The sequence below is a fragment of the Schistocerca cancellata genome, chromosome 3 (genome assembly GCF_023864275.1).
Source record: "Schistocerca cancellata isolate TAMUIC-IGC-003103 chromosome 3, iqSchCanc2.1, whole genome shotgun sequence".
Classification (NCBI taxonomy): domain Eukaryota; kingdom Metazoa; phylum Arthropoda; class Insecta; order Orthoptera; family Acrididae; genus Schistocerca; species Schistocerca cancellata.
In genome coordinates this window covers 879,206,899-879,222,483 of record NC_064628.1, presented here as the reverse complement: position 1 = coordinate 879,222,483, position 15,585 = coordinate 879,206,899, and positions in this window count along the sequence as shown.

Genomic DNA, 15,585 nt, shown 5'->3' with positions numbered 1-15,585 from the left:
CAGCCTGTGACACAGCGCGTAACTGCCAGTCTTTGCAGACTCCAAATTCGGGCCACCATAGGTGCAGCGGCTTGCTCTGCTATGTCAAATAGCCTTCGCCCTTGCTGCAAGGGATGATTATTTTTCCTTGTAGCCCTACCTGATGAATGGAAGACTTTATATTTTGACCACGCCTCACACGTGTATATCAAGTACAGGGTCGAACGTGAGCCCAGTAACGAAGGTATTGTTTGTGCTGCTTTCTGTCAGATCTAGGTTGCACCTCCATAGCCCTATCTACTCTTGAATCTCTAAGCACGGAACATTACAACAAGTCTTACAACTTAGTACAGATCTGTAGTGGCTGTGAACCATCACTGTCACTGACATCAGCAAATCCATGGTGCGGATTGATTTCCTCTGCTATTTTTATGTACGATTTGGAGCGCACAGCACTTCGGCTTTGATACCGCATCATCCGGTGCACACCACTTCGTGCTCCTCCATACATCCTAACTATGACAGTAATGACCACCCTGTCAACTTGAAAGGATGTGTTGTGAGCATGGATGCTACCATGTTGATTCATCAGCTTTACCTAGAACCACATGAAGGATTGGAGATGCTCCACACTGAAAATGCATACCTATTCCAACATATTCACAGCTTATCCACTACACTCGTGCATGCACACGAGGTGTATGAGAGTCTCTCACTCATCACTAACGTTGCCTCTACGCCTATCACCCCTAACCATCTCAGGAAACTACACCACTATCACTTCTGACCACACTGCATCACACACTGATTAGTGCCATGCTCACTACATTGGTAACAAGACCATTGCCTATGGGTCCCATCCTCTCGAATGTGAGCGAATATTCATCACTCCCCTAGTCCACAAGTCGGCCACAGAGCACCGTCTGTTCCCCATTTCCTCTACAGCCAGCTGACGAATTGATACAGTGAGGTATATTTTGTCCCTTAGGCAGCTCCTGGGCCTCACGCATCAAACTAGTACAAAAGAAGGATATGACAATTACACTACTCTAAACATCCAAAACTTGACCCATTCTCTCACAGTTGCAACAGTCTTTAGTGTCGTTGCGTGCAGAAAGACCTAACTCGAAATACCTGTGCATCTGAATGACGTCTCTAAGACTCCTAGCATTGCATCTTTCAGCCTCTTCCAGGCTATTTTAATGCCCTGAAGACAAAAAAACGCATCTCAAACGTGATAGCGATTTATAAGTGGTATTCTCTTCAAATTGAACTATTGCTACACGTACCTTCACGATATCTTTTCTGGCAACCACCAGGATCATGAGAGGCATCTCGAGCTAGTTCTCGATGCTCTCCTAGATGCAGGCATTGTCACTGATGAAGATAAACCTCAGTTATGAGAACCGAAGCCAACTTTTTGGACACATCCTCAATGGTGATGGCATGAAACCCACGCCTTAACGAACAGAAGTTATCCAGCAGTTACGGTCTCCATGTTGTGGTTGGCAGGAGAGCCAACACCGTGTTACTAGAGGAGGCCGAAAGGCACGCGTTTTAGCTCACGCAGGCTGGCGTGAGGTCTGGAAAAGGACAAGGAAATTAGAATTTAGAGAAAACGGACGTAGCTGGTGGAATACTTAACTTTAATCCATTATTGGTGAACGTCGCTCTTGACTGTACATGATTCACAGTATCAATAGTAACTGGTAATGGCACCTTGCTAGGTCGTAGAAAATGACGTAGCTGAAGGCTATGCTATCGTCTCGGCAAATGAGAGCGTATTTTGTCAGTGAACCATCGCTAGCAAAGTCGGCTGTACAACTGGGGCGAGTGCTAGGAAGTCTCTCTAGACCTGTCGTGTGGCGGCGCTCGGTCTGCAAACACTGATAGTGGCGACACGCGGGTCCGAAGTATACTAACGGACCGCGGCCGATTTAAAGGCTACCACCTAGCAAGTGTGGTGTCTGGCGGTGACACCACACTACACAGATTTACCATTATCTACGACGTTCTCGAGGCATCTTCAACTTTTAGTCATCGCCTGTCGTACTTGGCAGCGACCAGACTCCCCTCACTGACGCCTTCGTTGGGCTGAATAGGCAGTAAAAAACGAAACTTGCGTGGAATCCTGATATGCTAGCGTCATTCGACCGCCAAAGACTGCCCTGGCACACCCAGTACCAGACACAACTCACTGTCACTGCGAACGCTAGCAGTTCGGCGGTCGGGGCGGTCCTGAAACAAGTTGTAAGAGGCGAAACACAACCACTTCGCTTCTTCTCTAGAAAACTCAATCCTTCGTAATCAAAATGATCCACGTTCTGTCGTGAGTTTGAACGTGGTGTTACAGTCGGCGCACTACCGACGGGACAAAGCATCTCCGAGGTAGCGCTGACCATTTCACCAGTGTACCGCGAATATCTGGAACACGGTAAAACATCAACTCTCCAACATCGCTATGGCCGGAAAAAGATCTTGCATGAACGGGACCAATGACAACTGACGAGAATCGTTCATCGTGACAGAAGTGCAAACCTTCCGCAAATTCCTGCAGATCTCAATGCTGGGCCATTAACAAGTGTCAGCGTGCGAACCATTCAACGAAACGTCATCGATATGGGTTTCCGGAGCCGTAGGCCCACTCGTGTACCATTAATGACTACACGACACTAGGCTTTACCCGTCGCCTGGGCCCGTGAACACCGACATTGGACTGTTGATGACGGGAAACATGTTGCCTGGTCGGACGAGTGTCGTTTCAAATTGTATGGAGCGGATTCACGTGTGCGGGTATGGAGGCTCAAATGGCTCTGAGCACTATGGGACTTAACATCTATGGTCATCAGTCCCCTAGAACTTAGAACTACTTAAACCTAACTAACCTAAGGACATCACACAACACCCAGTCATCACGAGGCAGAGAAAATCCCTGACCCCGCCGGGAATCGAACCCGGGAACCCGGGCGTGGGAAGCGAGAACGGCGGGTATGGAGACAACGTCATGAATCAATAGACCACCACGTCATCAAGGGACCGTTTAATCTGTTGGAGGCTCTGTAATAGTGTAGGGAGTGTGCAGTTGGAGATATATGCGTCCCCTGATTCGTCGATATACGATTCCGACAAGTGGCACATACATAAGCATCCCGTCCGGTCACCTACATCGATTCATGTCCATAGCGCATTCCTACGGACTTGGGTAATACCAGCAGGGCAATGTAATATCCCACACGTCCAGAATTGACGCAGAGTTGCTCCAGGAACACTCTTTTGAGTTTAGACACTTGCGCTGGCCGTCAAACTCCCCAGACATCAACTTTATTGAGCATACCTAGTATGCCTTGCCATGCTATTCAGAAGAGATCTTCAGCTCCTCGCACTCTTACTGTTTTATGGACAGCCCTGCAGGATTCATGGCGTCAATACCCTCCAGCATTACTTCAAGAATTAGCCGAGTCGACGCTGTGTACAAAGAAGTTCTATTTTATGTGGAGGACACCATAGACATCTCGTAATCTGGACAGATCACAAGCCAGTGGCCGATGCAGTATGTCACCAATGGGAGGATGTCAGCGCTCGAGGAGTTAGGCACCTTAACCGCATAGAACAATACACAGCTGACGTCCGTCATTCATATGGAGCCTACCTTTTCTACGCCAATACTACAGGGTGGCGCTCAGGAAACCGGCCATGAGTAAAGACTAGTAGCCAGTTATGCACAGATTGTTGCTTTCCACTATCAGATACAGAAATCAATAGATAAACATGTTGTACTGATATGATGGACATCTTGGACAGTTTCCAGTATTGATATGATAATATGATTACAAGAAATAACAAATAAGCTAATGCAAGGGTACGTAGTTACTGAACTGATGACAACAGATGGGCGACAATGAACAGTCTAGCACTCGGCGCCTGTTTTTCGTGCACCACCCTGCATTTCACATCAACTTCACCAAGTGGGTGGAAGAACAAGACCACAATCCATCCATCACGGACTTACTCAAGCATAATCTTTATACCGAACTCCTGGCAGTTAAAGCCTTCATCCTCTGCAATGTCTTGCACAACAATATCCGACCTCTCATTCCAATGCCGATGTGCCACATGATCTTCGACCAGCTTCTCACCGAGCGAGGTGGCGCAGTGGTTAGACACTGGACTCGCATTCGGGAGGACGACGGTTCAATCCCGCGTCCGGCCATCCTGATTTAGGTTTTCCGTGATTTCCCTAAATCACTCCAGGCAAATGCCGGGATGGTTCCTCTGAAAGGGCACGGCCGACTTCCTACCCCATCCTTCCCTAATTCGATGAGACCGATGACCACGCTGTCTGGTCTCCTTCCACAAACAACCAACCAACCAACCAACCAGCTTCTCAACCTGGTTCACCTAGTAGTTCGGCCAACAGTACAGCTCGTAACTGAATGGTTAGTTTGGCCGAACGTCAAACGTGACTTCCGTACCTGATCACAGGCTTGTTTGGCAACTGAACGTAGGAAGGTTGGCCGGTATACACAACCTCCTTTCAGTCACTTCAGTGTATCGTGTGCTCTATTTCGGCACTTAAACTTTGACCTCGTCAGGCCCTCCTTGAGTCTGAAGACCACAATGACCTATTGTCAATAACTGATCGAATCTCACGTTTGGTTGAAGACGATCGTACCTCTGAAATATAACACAGCAGAATTCACTGCTCGGACATTTATCGTCAAGTGGATACCTCGCTTCGGTTCCAGTTATTTTCGTGCAATCAAGGGCATTGGTCCATAGTCTGCTAGGAGTCTGGAGAAAAATGGTTACAAAATCGGAAAAGACAGGTTCTTTTGAAGTGCAATGTGGCAGTGGGAGAAAATCAGGCGATTAGAATTGCAGGAAGTGTCAAACGGTGGTGTGCAAACATGAAGTGCACAGGGAATAGCCCAAACGTTGCACATGCCTACGAGCACTGTGCACATAATCCTACTGTACATCGTTCATTGCTATCCATACTAAATAACCCCTGTTCCGAAGTTGTCTTCTGCTTACCAGCTGCCCCGCGGGGTAGCCGAGCTGTCTAAGGCGCCTTGTACAGTCCGCGCGCCTTCCCCCAGTCGGAAGTTCGAGCCTCCGTCGGCATGGGTGTGTGTATGTTGTTCTTAGCGTATGTTAGTTTAAGATAGATTAAGTAGTATGTAAGATTAGGGACCGATGACCTCAGCAGTTTGGTCCCATAAGACCTTAACACAAATTTCCAATTTCCTGCTTACCAGCCAGCAGGAAAAACGATCGCGCTAGAATTTCTTACTCGCTTAGAAGTGTTCAGTTAATGACCATGAGACATTGTTTGGACAGACAAAGCCCGTTTCCAAGGACATGTCAATAGGCACAATTGAAAAATATGGCCAACGAAAATCCACACATACACATCATCCAGTGCCACTTCATTCAGCATCGTTTATCGTAGATATGCATTTTTTCGCGAAGATGAATCCTGCAGGCCCTCTTACCTGTACCGTCACTGGTAAGCGCTATGAGAGTCCTTCGCACAGCAACGTCACTACGACCGTTGAACAGTTTCGATGCGTGGGTAGGATCATGTTTATGCAAGATGGCCCTCCTTCGCACATTCCACAGCCAGAGAAGCAGCGGCTGCAGAGGCATTTTTGAAATTCTGAAATTGTCAAGCGTCATTTCCCCACAGCCTGGGCGTCCAGATTACCTGATCTTAATCAGTGTAAACTCTGACTGTGAAGTTATCTGAAAGTTGCTGTCTTCAGTGATCCAATTACGAACCCAGCTGAACTGAAGGTACGTATTGCGCATTCTGCACGTGATTACCGAGGCACTCCCATCTATTGTGTTTCTCGATTTCAACTTGTCGCAGAAAACGAAGGACAGCATATGGAACAAGTTTTTCATCAATCTTATGGCAGTTATAAACCGATGTCATTTTGCTGTTTATGGTGTTTTTGGCCCCAGGACAATTAAAAACCTATGTCTTTTTGCTTTATATGCGAATTTTGGCCTCACAACGATTAAAAATCAAACATTAACATCAAATATGATACTACCTTGCGTGATGGATAATCTTACCTGCATAACAGTGACACAACTGTTGACTGCCGAACTAGTGTAGTCATGAACATTGAATAGTGCGGATGCTGTGATGTGCAACTCAAACCATAGTCGTGCTATTGCGATTCATCTGTCAGTTGTAGCTAACTACATTTACGTTAAGAAGATTACAGTGTCGTCTGTTGGTAAAAGTTTCATTCCATGTCGTTTCCGCCTGCGTCAATAACGTACTCTTCGAATTTGATGATGTTCTGAGCAATGGTTTTCTTTCTATAGCGTTTTGAAAGTGGAACTTTAATTATGGACACCCTGTACATTGTTACCCTGAGAGGTGGCATGAGCCCCCTCTCATATTTCTATCTTACGATTCTCCTCTATAATTGCATGCGGTGGAAAGTTGCTATTCCTTCACGCGCGGACTTCCCACACAGCGTCTCTCGTCACCCGGGTGGTCCGGTGACAGGCGGGCTCTGCTGATCTGGAAAGCTTTAAGCCGACGGGTGTGAGGAAGTCGAGTGAATGCTTTGCAGACACCGACATTGTCAAGAGGCACGCCCGCAGAGCTTGAAGTAGTGGCTGGGCTAGAGGTTCCGTTACTTCGCAGAAACTTAGCGAAAACACGTTCTGGCGGGCTACCAGCGAGGCGTGGGAATGACTTGTGTACCCAGGCAGCTGTGGCGGGAAAATTCCCGCACTTTCTGCAAAATAGTAACTGTGATTGGCTTGCTCAGGGCATAGCTCCGTGACGTAGCAAGATCGGCGCAGAAATTGGCGCCAAGAATCTCCATTGGTGGAATGGTAGCGTTCCGGCAATGGAGTGGAATTTCCGCCGGTTTTCGAGTTGCTGATTGGAACGTTTAACCCCGGCCACTGTCGTGGGGGCGGGAATGTTCTGTGTTCGGTTTTGGTACGGGTGCTCTTGTGGGTAGTCGTCTCTCGCCTTTCGGTCGAGGACGTCGAAGCAACCAGCCAACGGCTCCGGTACGGCAGATCGTGTTCTGGGAGTCAAGAAGTCGGTTTGGTAATGTATGTCCGCAGCACCGGCAGATAGGGATTTTCCTAGGTGACAATCAGAGCTCAGCAGAGTGCGCCTGTTCGTCTTTTTTTTTCCTAACTTTGTTCTGTCTTGGGTAGCAGCAATTAATGGTGGGTTGGCTATGTGTTTTCTTTAAGAATTGAGTTGCTAGGAATTGGCTGCACATACCACTTCGTCATAATCCTCACAATCTAGTTTAGGGACAACTTCAATTTCACAGCGTTTGTTTAAGTATCCAATTAGAGCCAATTTGATATATTGTTAATGTTTCATGTGTTGTTGTTTATTATTTTGTGTTTAGTCTTAATAAATCATATTGTTATTTTGGACAGAACTTTCATTCTGTTAATAGATAGAGCAACCCCATCATTCCTCACTATGTTAATGAAACCTTCGTTTAATTAACTTATTTAACAAATTAAATTATTGCAGGTGCCAAACTCTCTTCTACTCCACTGGCAGGGTTGATTAGAGTCAGTTCGCGTATTTTTTTTTATCCTTGTGCAACAGGAAAAGTTGGAGTTAGAAAAGGGGGGGCTTAGAGCATCATGTACATATGTAAATTCTCTAAGAATTGAGTGTTAAAAACACTGCTAGCCCCGGCACCTCGCAACCCTTCTACCGACACCATTGAAACTCTCATACCGATTAGAGAAACGTGGCATGTGTCAGTCACTATTTAATCTCCTTCCAGCTGAACATTTCATTATAACTCATCTAAATATACTGGCGTTCCAGAAATTGCTATATTATAGAAATACAAAAGTCATTTGGCTTCATCAGAAATTTTAGTGACGAACTACGCAGGCCTAATATTCAAGAAAGACGAGTTGCCATACTGTTTCCAAAAGTTTTATTCTTGCTTATTTGTTCACTTTTTCTTTGTATTATATGTAAGTTTTGTTAAACTAAATGTTCTATTTTGCAGTAATTTGATTTAATTATCAAGTGATTTTGGATTTAGCAATTGATTTAGTACCGGCATAATTCGTGCCAGCAGCCGCGGTTTTACGATTGATACAAGTAAATATTATTGGTTAAAACAGTTGTTTATATTTTTAGGGTTAAAATATAAATTTGTAAGGTGAAATGTTAAAATTTATTTATAGCTCTTTTTATGAATCTGTGAAATTTAAATAATAAACTAGGATTAGATACCCTATTATTTTAAATGTTAATTATATTTACCAGGGTACTATTAGTTAAGGTCTTTAAACCCAAAGAATTTGGCGGTATCTCATTCCATTCAGAGGAACCTACCCCGTGATTGATAATACACGATTTACTCTACTTGATTTATTTGTTTGTATATCTCCATTATCAGAGAATCTTTTTAGAGTTATAATTCTCAAGATTTATAATTATAAAATATTTCAGGTCAAGGTGCAGCTTATAGTTAAGAGGAGGTGGGTTACAATAGATTTTTGTTTATAGTGGATTTGATGGTGAAATACTGTTAATGAAGGTGGATTTGATAGTAATTTAATTTATTTAATTTAACTGATATTGGCTCTGAGGTGTGTACACATCGCCCGTCGCTCTCATTATTGATTATTCTATTTTATTGTTTTAATTTAGCTTCAATTTAGATGAGATAAGTTGTAACATAGTAGATGTACTGGAAAGTGTATCTAGTAAGAGTTTCAAGATATAACTTATTAGTAAAGTGTTTTATTTACACTGAAAATTTTTCTGTGAAAATCAGGATATCTTGATTATTTATTTTATTATATTTATTTTTTGTTTATTTAATTATTTAATAAAAATAATTTTGTCGAATTTTGTCTTAGTATATTTTGTAGAATTGATTTTTTTAGATTATAGTTTATTGGTAATGTAATTGTTTTATGAAATATAATTTAAATTTTTAAAAGTAGATTTTATTTATTGTACCTTTTGTATCAGGGTTTATCAAAATTTTAGTATTTATTTTACTTGTCTCGATTTGGGTTGATTTATAAATAATTTATAGTTAATGTATCATAATTATTATTAAATTATTTATAGAAATGAGATGTTAATCGTTTCCCAAGATATCTAGTTTCTTAAGAAAAAATTTAATTTTTTGAAGTTAATTGTCTTTATTTAATTTTTTAAGTATAAATATTAACTTATTTATTCTTTAAGGGATAAGCTTTGAAGTTAATAACCTATAATTTGTTTCATAAAATATAATAGTAAGCTTTAAACCAGCTATCTTTAAGATTATGTTTTAGTTCATCATTTTTTATTTTGATTTTATAATTATTTTAGGTTTTCTATTAAGATTATTTATTTAATTTTAAAACTTTTGTAATAATGATGGAATTAGTATATTTATTTGTATATAATTTTTACGTTGTGAATTTATTATAAGGAACTAGGCAAAATTGATTTCCGCCTGTTTATCAAAAACATGTCCTCTTGAAAATACTTTGAGGTCTGGCCTGCTCACTGAGCAGATTTTTAAAGAGCCGTGGTATTTTGACCATGCAAAGGTAGCATAATCATTAGTCTCTTAATTAGTGGCTGGAATGAATGGCTTGACGAGAAATCAACTGTCTCTTAATAAATTTTTGAATTTAACTTTTGAGTCAAAAGGCTTAAATTTTTCTTTAGGACGAGAAGACCCTATAGAGCTTAACATTTTATTTTTATATAGTTTTTTGTTTGTCTTTCTATATTTAATGATGATGTTTTGTTGGGGTGACATGAAGAATAAATAAACTCTTCATTATTATATCATTTATTTATGTTTGTTGTTTTGATCCATAATTTATGATCATAAGATTAAGTTACCTTAGGGATAACAGCGTAATTGTTTTTGAGAGCTCATATCGACAAAGCAGATTGCGACCTCGATGTTGGATTAAGAAAAATTTTGGGTGCAGTAGCCCAGTGATTAGGTCTGTTCGACCTTTAAATTCTTACATGATCTGAGTTCAGACCGGCGTGACCCAGGTCGGTTTCTATCCTAAGGTTATTGATACATATTAGTACGAAAGGACCATATGATTGAAATATTTTTTATTTTATTGATTAATATCAATTAAATTACTATTTTGACAGATTAATGTGTTGAATTTAAAATTCATTTATGTAGATTTTTTCTACAAATAGTATTGATACTTTATGATTTATTTATGTTACTTTGAATTTTCTTTTATTAGTTATTTGTGTTTTAATTAGTGTTGCTTTTTTAACTTTATTAGAGTGTAAGGTTTTAGGTTACATCCAAATTCGAAAGGGCCCAAATAAAGTAGGTTTTGTAGGAATTCCTCAGCCCTTTAGTGATGCTATTAAGTTAATTTGTAAGGAGCAGCCAATTCCTATTATATCTAATTATTTACTCTATTATTTTTCTCCTGTTTTTAATTTAATAATTTCCTTGGCTGTTTGAGTAATTTTCCCTTACTTGACTTATATGTGTGCTTTTTCTTATGGAGTTTTGTTTTTTTTATGTTGTACTAGATTAGGTGTTTATACTGTTATAATTGCTGGTTGGTTTTCTAATTCAAATTATTCTTTATTAGGTTCTCTTCGTTCTGTTGCTCAAACAATTTCATATGAAGTTAGTTTGGCTTTAATTTTATTATCTTTAATTATTTTAATTGGTAGTTTTAACATGTTTGATTTTATAAATTACCAGCTTTATTGTTGATTTATTATTATTTCTTTTCCTTTAGCTTTAGCTTGTTTTGCTTCTTGTTTAGCTGAAACTAACCGTACTCCTTTTGACTTTGCCGAAGGTGAATCGGAGTTAGTTTCAGGTTTTAATATTGAATATGGTGCAGATGGATTTACTTTAATTTTTTTTAGCTGAGTATACAAGAATTGTTTTTATAAGAATATTATTAGCTTTAATTTTTTAGGTGGTGATTTTTATTCTTTTATATTTTTTATTAAGCTTGCTGTAATGTCCTTTGGGTTTATTTGAGTTCGGGGAACATTACCACGTTTTCGTTATGATAAGTTAATGTACTTAGCTTGAAAAAGTTTTTTGCCTTTATCCTTAATTTTTTTTATTTTCTTTGTCGGTTTAAGGATTTTATTTATTTCTTTTATTTAGTGAAATTTTTTAAGAAAAGTTAATAGAAGAGTTAAACTTCTAGTTTTATGTTTTCAAAACATATGCTTTTCCTAAGCTAATTAACTTATTATTCCTTAATTAGTTTATCTCATACGTTTGCAATATGTACATTAATTAAGAAGTATGTAAAGTAGATAATTGTTAAGATTAGTCCTGTTATAATGTAAGGTTCTTCAACAGGTCGTTTACCAATTCATGTTAATAAGCATACAACAACTACTATAATTCAGAATAAAATTTGATTAATAGGATAGAATTGAATACCTCGAAATGGTGTTTTGTTATAAAATGGTAAAATTATTAAGATTCTAATTGATAAGAATAGTGCAATAACACCCCCTAGCTTATTAAGGATTGATCGTAGAATTGCATATGCAAATAAGAAATATCATTCTGGTTGGATATGGACGGGAGTTACTAATGGGTTAGCAGGTACAAAATTATCTGGATCCCCTAGAAGGTAAGGTTTAATCAAGCATAATATAATTAATAATGATGATATTAATACAAATGTAATAGAGTCCTTGAAAGTAAAGTATGGGTGAAACGGGATTTTTTCAATATCTCCATTTAGGCCTAAAGGGTTATTAGACCCTGTTTGGTGAAGGAAAAATAAATGAATTGCTGCCATGGCAGCAATAATAAACGGTAGTACAAAATGAAATGTAAAGAATCGGTTTAATGTTGCATTATCAACAGCAAACCCTCCTCATACCCATTGAACTAAATCTGTTCCTAAACATGGAATTGCTGATAATAAATTAGTAATTACTGTCGCACCTCAGAATGATATTTGACCTCAAGGTAAAACGTATCCTATAAATGCGGTTGCTATAACTAAGAATAGAATTACTGCACCAATTATTCAGGTTTGCATGTATATGTAGGATCCGTAGTAAATTCCTCGTCCTACATGTAAATAAATACAAATAAAAAATATAGAAGCTCCATTTGCATGTAGGGTTCGAATAATTCAACCATTATTTACGTCTTGGCAGATGTGAACTACACTACTAAACGCTATTTCAATATTTGATGTATAATGTATAGTTAAAAATAGTCCAGTTACAATTTGAATTACTAAACATGGTCCTAGTAGGGACCCAAAATTTCATCAAAATGAAATATTTGTTGGTGCAGGTAAATCGACTAAAGAGTTATTAATGATTTTAATTAAAGGATGTCTTAATCGTAAGGGTTTATTCATTAGTAAATTATCTTATTTTACGAATAGGCCACTGGTTAATATTTGTGACTTTAACAACTGCTAATAGTGCCAAAAATAAATAAATTATTATTATTATTGTAATAATAAATGTTGGTCTATTATATAGTTTTTCTAAAGATATTGTTATTTCTTGATAATTGATTGAGTTATCAATATTTATAGTTTCAGTATTTTTGCAAAATTCTAAAAATATTGTTATATCTAGAATAATTAATATTGATATAATAAATACTCATATAGTTAAGGTAATAATTATCGTAATTGATTTAGGTTGAAATATTTCGTTTGATGCCTAATCTCGTAATATAAATAAATAGAACTAATATACCACCAAGAACCGTTAAAAATAAGATATATGATAATCAATATCTTTCCATTATTGTTCCTGTTATTAGCCCGACTAAAAAAGTTTGTAGGATAATGAAAAGCATTATTGATATTAGGTGTCTTAATTTAATAAAATTAATATTTATTACGTTTGATAGTGATATAATTATTATTTTGATCATTTCAGGGGTTAGTTTATTAAAATATCGGTTTTGGGGACCGATGATGGAAAGCTTTTCCACCTCTGAAGTTTAAAAAGTGGGGGCTGAACTTATTTCCGGTTTACAAGACCGGCGTTTTTTTTAAACTATTAAAACTAATGTTTATATTTTCTGTCTTTACTTCTTTATTGATTTATTTTGCTGGTGTTTATGTTTTTTCCTCTAAATGTAAGCATTTATTAATGGTTCTTTTGAGATTAAAATATATTGTTCTTTCTTTATTTATATTAATTATTGTTTTTCTTATTGAGTTTGATTATGATTATTTTTTTCCTGTTATTTTTTTGGTTTTTTCTGTTTGTGAAGGTGCTTTAGGTCTTTCTATTTTAGTTTCAATAATTCGTTCTCATGGGAATGATTTTTTTAATTCTTTTGGTCTATCTTTATGTTAAAGTATTTATTTATAACTATTTTTTTGATCCCTCTTTGTTTGGTTAATAATTGTTGATGATTGGTTCATTCTTTAATGTTTATGTCTAGTTTTTTTTATGATTTGTGTTTACTCATGTGCGGATTTGAATATGATTAGATATTATTTTGGTATTGATTATTTTTCTTTTAGTTGTTTTTGCTTAGTTTTTGAATTTGTTCTTTAATAATTACTGCTAGAGGTTCAGTTTATTTAAGTTCTTATCATTCTAATTTTTTGTCTTTATAGTCTTAATTTTAATGATTATGCTTTATTGTTCTTTTGCTAGATTGAGTCTTCTTTCTTTTTATATTTTTTTTTGAGGCTAGATTAGTTCCTACTTTACTTTTGATTTTAGGTTGAGGTTATCAGCCTGAACGTTTACAGGCTGGTGTTTATTTAATTTTTTATACTCTGGTTGCTAGATTGCCTTTATTATTAGTTTTATTTAGGGTTTATGATTTTTCTAATACTTTGTATTTTCCTTTATTGGTTGATTTTGGTTCTTATTATTTTATATTTTATGTGTTTATAATTCTTGCCTTTTTAGTTAAGATGCCGATATTTTTGGTTCATTTATGGCTTCCTAAGGCTCATGTTGAGGCCCCTATTTCAGGTAGAATGATTCTTCCTGGTGTTTTATTAAAGTTAGGTGGTTATGGTATTTTTCGTGTTATGAAGGTTATTTCTTATTTGGGTTTAAAGTTTAATTATTTTTGATTGTCTTTAGGCTTATCTGGTGGGGTTATTGTTAGATTTATTTGTTTTCGTCAGGTTGATTTAAAGTCTTTAATTGCATATTCTTCTGTTGCTCATATAAGAATAGTTATTGGAGGATTGATGACTATGAATTGATGGGGTTGTATAGGTTCTCTTTCTTTAATGGTTGGTCATGGTTTGTGTTCTTCTGGTTTATTTTGTTTATCTAATATTATTTATGAGCGTTTAGGTAGATGAAGATTATTAATTAACAAGGGTATAATTAATTTGATACCAAGAATGGCTTTATGATGATTCCTTTTGAGCTCTTCTAATATAGCTGCTTCTCCTTCTTTAAATTTGGTAGGTGAACTTAGATTATTAAATAGAGTTATGTCTTGATCTTCTTTTAGATTTTTTGCTTTAATTTTTTTGACTTTTTTTAGAGCTGTTTATACTTTATACATGTATTCTTATTCTCAACATGGTAATTATTATTCTGGTGTTTGTACTTGTTCTCTTGGTTATTTTCGTGAATATCATCTTTTACTTTTACATTGATTACCTTTAAATATTCTTTGTTTAAAGGGGGAGTATTTTTTTTGTTTAGGTTGCTTAAGTATTTTAATTAAAAATGTTGTTTTGTGGAATCAATTATATGAATTTTTTCATCTTAGGCTGTGAATTTGTTTTCTATTTGTTCTTTGAGTTTTTTTTCTTTATTTTTTCTAGAACTGTAATTTTTATTTTGGGTATTTATTATTTAATAATTGATTATAGAGTTTTTGTTGAATGAGAACATTTTAATTTAAATGGTTCTATGGTTGTTATGACTTTAATTTTGGATTGAATGTCTCTTATTTTTATGTCTTTTGTTATGTATATTTCTTCTTTGGTTATTTATTATAGAGAGGACTATATATCGGGAGAAAAAAATATAAATCGTTTTATTATTATTGTTTTAATATTTATTCTTTCTATAGATTTTTTAATTATTAGTCCTAATTTGATTAGAATTTTATTTGGATGGGATGGTTTAGGTTTAGTTTCTTATTGTTTAGTTATTTATTACCAAAATGTGAAATCTTATAGTGCGGGTATATTAACTGCACTTTCTAATCATATTGGTGATGTTGCTATTTTAATTTCTATTGCTTGAATATTAAATTTTGGTGGTTGAAATTACATTTAATATTATGATTTTATTTCTAATTCTTTTGAAATAAAGCTTATTACTATATTAATTGTTTTAGCAGCTATAACTAAAAGAGCTCAAATTCCCTTTTCTTCTTGGCTTCCTGCTGCTATAGCTGCTCCTACTCCTGTTTCTGTTTTGGTTCATTCTTCTACTCTTGTTACTGCTGGGGTTTATATATTAATTCGTTTCAGACCAATATTAGATACTTATAATTGTGGTTGATTTTTGCTTTTAATTGGTTGTATAACTATATTTATGGCTGGTTTAGGGGCGAATTTTGAATTTGATTTGAAGAAAATTATTGCTCTTTCTACTTTAAGACAACTTGGTTTAATAATAAGAATTTTGGCTATGGG